The sequence below is a fragment of the Hibiscus syriacus genome, unplaced genomic scaffold (genome assembly GCF_006381635.1).
Source record: "Hibiscus syriacus cultivar Baekdansim isolate YM2019G1 unplaced genomic scaffold, ASM638163v2 tig00011547_pilon, whole genome shotgun sequence".
Lineage (NCBI taxonomy): Eukaryota > Viridiplantae > Streptophyta > Magnoliopsida > Malvales > Malvaceae > Hibiscus > Hibiscus syriacus.
The window spans coordinates 483,969-489,968 of record NW_024062249.1 but is presented as its reverse complement, the minus strand read 5'-3'; positions in this window follow the sequence as shown (position 1 = coordinate 489,968).

The window sequence follows — 6,000 nt, the reverse complement described above, 5'->3', positions numbered from 1 at the left end:
AAGCCTTTAACATATTGATATTGCCCCAGAAAAACATCAGCTAGGTTGACCCATGTCTGGATCTGCTCTTTGTTCAAACAATTATACCATACTACAGCTGGACCATCAAGACTGTCATGGAAGAAATGAATCAACAAATTATCATCATTTAAGTACCCTTCCATCTTTCTACAAAACATCCTCAGATGAATTAGGGGGCAACTGGTGCCATCATATTTCTCAAAATTAGGCACCCTAAATTCATGTGGGATGACCAAGTCAGGGACCAAACTGAGTTCTCTGGCTTCTAACTCCTTGTGAGTGGCATTAACAACCTTCATATTTTTAACGGCTTGATTCAACCACTTGAATTCGTTCTCATACTGCCCATAATTGACGAGGCTCTTCCATTGGTTTGAGTTAGATGCTCTGGGGCGAATTATTACTCTTGGTGCATTAGTCTGATGAGATTGATTTCCTTTATCCTCCACTTTCTCTCTGCCAACAACATTGGTTGCCAGCACCTGGATCATTTGATTCGATGCGCTTTGCAGATAACCCGATGCTTGATTCCTCTTATCTTGTTGTAACCCGAGTAACTATTCCTGCAGCTGATCTTGTGACTTCTCATTAGAATGCTCCCTTGCTTCCATTTGTTTGCTCACGATGATGAGGAACAATATGAATGAATGATCTTGTTATTACTGAACAAAAATATTTCATAAGTTATTTCCGTGTTTTCATAATTAATGCATGTAAAATACTTAAACAAATACATGCAATGCAAATGCAAATGCACGAGGTGCTAATCCCGAAAGTGACCACTTATAGAACAACCGTTCACTTAGACAACAAGAATTCAATAAGTACACCATGTAGTCGAAATACAACTGTGAGTCTTCATCTCTTCATTTCCTTGAGTCGTACTCTTCATGGGATCTGGTATTGCACCTTCAAAATCGTCGGCGTATTCCATCACATTTGATGACGTTGGATGTCTTGAATCTTAAAATCTTCATTCTTATCTTCCATGCGATGTGGTCTTCTCGTCTTTATGAAGGGTCTTCTCGTTTTGATGAATGACCTTCTCGTCTTGATGAATGGCATTCTCGTCTTGATGAATGACATTCTCGTCTTGATGAATGTTCTTCACGTCCTTGGTACGATTGTATCTATCCCTTGACTCAACATCTTGGCCTTTACAGTTTCTTCAATCAGCTTCCGATCTCTTCATTCATCGGGTGTTCTTCATGGATCTTTTGAACATCTCTGGATCTCCTGGTTTGACTACATAGTGGAGAATTGCTTGCCTCAATATGGTCAGCCTTCTTGTTAGTCAATCACTTGTGAATTAACACCCCTCGATGACATGAGGATGCAAATGCAATAAAATCACAATAAAATAGACATAGAACAAAAACGGGTTAGTACACATAAGATAAACAACAAGATAGTGGATACCGTAAACATCACATAAAACCTACCCTCACATGTTGGCTACCCAATCATGCTTTAGTAGATCCTACCCAACATGATATCTACCCACATGTTTTGTCATTCATAAAAGATCCTAACCGTATGGTATCTAATTCACATGTTTTGTGCGAAAATATAAAACCTAACCACATGTTTTTCTAGTTCTCATACTTATTGCAAAAATAAATTCGAGGAAAAGGTTAGAATGAGTTTCCCCTTCGTGTCTGCGGACAGAGATTCAACATAAGATGGGTAGAGTTTCAGTATTTCTAAAAGGGTCCTCGAATTGTCCTTTGCTGGTGCCCCATTGGGCTTGCCAGACCCTCGATCCTCGCCCATTATAGGCTTAAAACGGATCAAGTTCAATTCGAGAGGATACATTTCCCTATGTCCATACGAGGAAACTCAATGTTTCACTCGTAAACATAAGGCATGTACCCCAGAGGTTACTTGCTAAAGCCCATGCGGAGAAAAGTAATTTTTCTCACGTAAGCGTAGCGTTCACCCCTACCTAACGGGATAGAGCACAGTAAGAAGGCTCTAAATATCAAAACGGTTGTAACAACAGTAAGGGGAAACCCATAATCCTTTGCCTCGATCCAAGAAAAACAATAGACTAAAACGAAGGTCAGAAAACTGAAACATGTAGAACACACATTAGTACAACTATTTATTCATTCACCAAATTACAAATTAAGATGTAAATAAAACAATTCAAACAAACAAGGGATCAAAGACCAAATTAAAGCAAACTTATAAATTTCGTTTGCAAAGACAATTAATTAATCGACGATCGGCCTGACTCTCTAAAAAAAAAGTCCCCAGTGGAGTCGCCAAGCTGTCGAAACGATTTTTAACGGGAGCGGGATTTTTGAAAACCGCATCATATTTAATTATTCTCTTTTCAATTGAATTTTTAATTAAAACAATGCGATATTTAGAAAACCTCTCGTTTCGAAAATTTGGAAATTCCTTTAAGATAAAAACATATGGTTCGAGGAGTCGCCACCAATCTTTGATTAGGGTGTGATTGGGCACCCAAAAACATTGTCATTTTAAATAAAAATTAATTCTAATTAAAACGACAAATTTACGGTCTACGTTACCAAAATCCAAGTTCGGGAGTCGGTTACGCGTGGGGAAGGATTAGCACCCCCACAACGCCCTAAATCGGTACCTAGTTGATTAATTAATTTCTTTGCAACGAATTTCGCAAGTTCAAATTTAATTTGATTAATGATCCCTTTAAACAACAAACATACAAATTTGCAACATTCAAAGCAACAAAATAGATTTAATTTACAATTACCAAGTCATTAGAAAGATAAAGAATATTCGATTATTTAAAAATATCGAGACCAGATCTTTATTTCAGTTCTAACGACCTTTTCTCGAAAAGTTTAAATAGTCGAATATTTCCTTTTCTTTCGCTCCCAAATTTTACAATGATATATCCAAATTTAATTAGGCGTTACTGACGAGATACCATTTTAATTTAAAATCGTCAAAACAACTTTCCTGTAAGTTAAGAAAAGCCATTCTGATAATTTTAGATTAAAAGGGCATTACCCTTAATTCCGATTATGTGATTAGATCGAGTTATTCACGTGAGGCTATCATACAAATTATGCTGATTGAATGTCATGCAAAGAGTAATAAATATTATGATTAAAATATCATGTAATTTGAAATAAATAAAAAGAATAAATAAAACATTATATACATATATTTTAATTAAAAAAAAATACAAACCTCACATATTAACATATAATGTACAAATATGACTTAAATATAATAAAAAACATGACATGCAAAATTATTATATTTAAGTATATAAATATATAAATATTTCAAAAAGTGACTAAATAGGAATAAAACTAAAATTAAGCATACTAATTAAAAGTAAACGAAGGCTAAAATTAAATGAACACAAAATAAAGAAACTAAATAAAAAAAAAAGAAAACATTCGAATTAATGACTAAAATATAAAGAAAATAAACCACAAACTTTTTTCATAAACATTGTCATTCCCAAGTACTGTAAACATAATATGAACAAAATATTACATAAGACCAAATTGAAATTTTCCAAAATTACACATCCAATGTCAAATTATCATGAAAATAGCCAAAACGTGATACAGGACCAAAAGGAAACACACTGAAAATTTCAAGGCGAAATCATAAACAAATGAAGTTCAATTAGGGACCAAATCAGAACAGGTTGAAACTACAATGGCCTACACACAATTACCCCCACATCAAAACACGGAATACCCTCCTGGACGTCAACACGACGCCGTTTTGGACCTAAGCGCGACGACGCCATTTTGGACTGTGGTTATATTGCATATTAGGGTAAACTTGAAACCCTAGTTCATTTCTAATCTTCCGCCCCAACCAGGCAAACCCCGCCGTTCTCCCCTGGTTCTCTCTACTTCTGTTTCACAACCCTGAAAACCACCAAGGCTTCCATAGCCTCCACCGTTCAACGGCTCCGATGAGGAGCCACACAAACCTCGATGACTCTAAACAAACATCTACCTAAAACCTGACCCTAGCACGAGACTCAACCCCTTGAAACCCGTTGTTAAACCAGGCAAACCCGAGCCTTACCCCTAATTCATTTTTATTAAAACACGCAACCACCACGGGTTTCATCCCTCGAAGGCTCCGATGAGGAGACAAGGCCACAAAATAAAGCTCATTTTCCCCTTCTAAGGACCATATCCTTACAACCAAAACCCAAACCCCACCGAGACTCTAGAACCCGAGGCTTAAAACGACATGCATGACTCAAAATCAACGGGAGACAAAAGTTTTACCTTCTCACAGACGGGTATGGGTTTCTAGTGAAGAAAGCTACTAGATCGGGAGAGTAAGTTTCTTTTGCTTTTCCCTTTTTTTTTTCTGGCTGTTGACGAATGATCTGGGTATTTTTTCTTTTTGGTTGCGTTGATGGCTAAAATGGTTGGTTTCTCTTTTTGTTATTTTTGGTTTCGTATCTGATTCGTAATGGTCAACTCTCGGGTTCTCTCGCTGATCGTTGATTGATGATGGTTTTTTGTTTTTTTTTGTTTTGGTTCTTCCCCCCTTGCTGATGACTGTGAGAGATCCCCTTTTGTTGATGAATACTCTCTCGTTATCGATGATGGTTGATGTCCCCCCTCTGGTAATCACTGACTGTTGATAAATGATCACCTCCATTCACTTTCCCCATGTAGGAAAATGGAGACCCATCCTCCTCTGTTTCCCTCCAGACTGTTGCAGATTATGGGTGTTGGATACGTGGGACCGAGCTCGGTTGGTGCACTCGTCGGTGTTATCAGGTGTGGTGCTCCACGCCAAGGCTGGGGTGATCCACGTGAGAAGCATAGGCCAGCATTGGCTGCTGGAGTGCTGTCTCGGTGCTCGGGAGTGGCGCGCACTGTCACGGGTTCCTCTGGTGGATCCTGCAGCTGGCTCAGGGATTGCTGGGAGTTGGGAACCGTTGGATCTTGAATCCAGATCCAACGGCCTTCAATGATGCGACGCTGGAGGCTGTGACAGGGAACCCTAACGGGATTAGGTTTTCCAGAGTTGGGCCCATAACAACCGGGCTGTTGTGTTTTTTCATTGGTTCAAGCCTGTTTGGTTCGGCCTGTAACAAAAATGGAAATATTTAGTGCATATTTTATATATTTAATTATTTAATTATTTAACTATTTAATTACTTATCCACATATATATATATATATATATATATTAATAACTACATAATACCAAACTTATAATAATAACCAAAATAACAATAATAAAACCCGAATTAAACTCAAATAATCCCGGACAAATCGAGCATCTACACTTTCTATTTTAGCGATTGAAACTCAGATTGAGGGTGATTATTTTCCGACAAATGGGTGACATCTAATGAGCTTCGCCAGATCTCAACCAGCTGTTTTCCCCTTCTCTTAACTTCCTTTGCGTAAAATCATATCGACCTTCTTTGTGAATGGAGCCTTTATATTTTTCTCAGAATACGCCACAACTCCTCAGTTCCTACACAATTAATGGAATTTAATTTTACTCTTAGGTGCGATTTCATTTTCTTGAAAAAATTGTCTATCTTTCACAAAAGAATTTAACAAAATAAATGATGATGTAATAAATCTAAATTTAACAAAAGAATTTTAAAAGTAAAAATATAGAGAGACTAAATTTCAAATGATCTAAAAATGTTGGGATTTGAAGCATGTTTTAACCCCAAATAATAATGATAAATAAATAAATCCAGATATTATTTTGTTAATTATGTAATGTAATATGATTTTTAAACATACTAAAATTTTAAACTTCCCAGAAAAATATTTATTAAAATTTTAAACATAAATACAATATTGGTATTATACATATTTAAAAATATAATTTATAATTTAATTACAATTCAAATTTAAACTCTCTTATTATACATAACAATGATAGTTCAATAGGTAAACAGCTTGATATCACTTAATTATGTCTCAAGTTCAAGTCCTTGTATATGCAAAAAATCCCAGCTAGGTATCA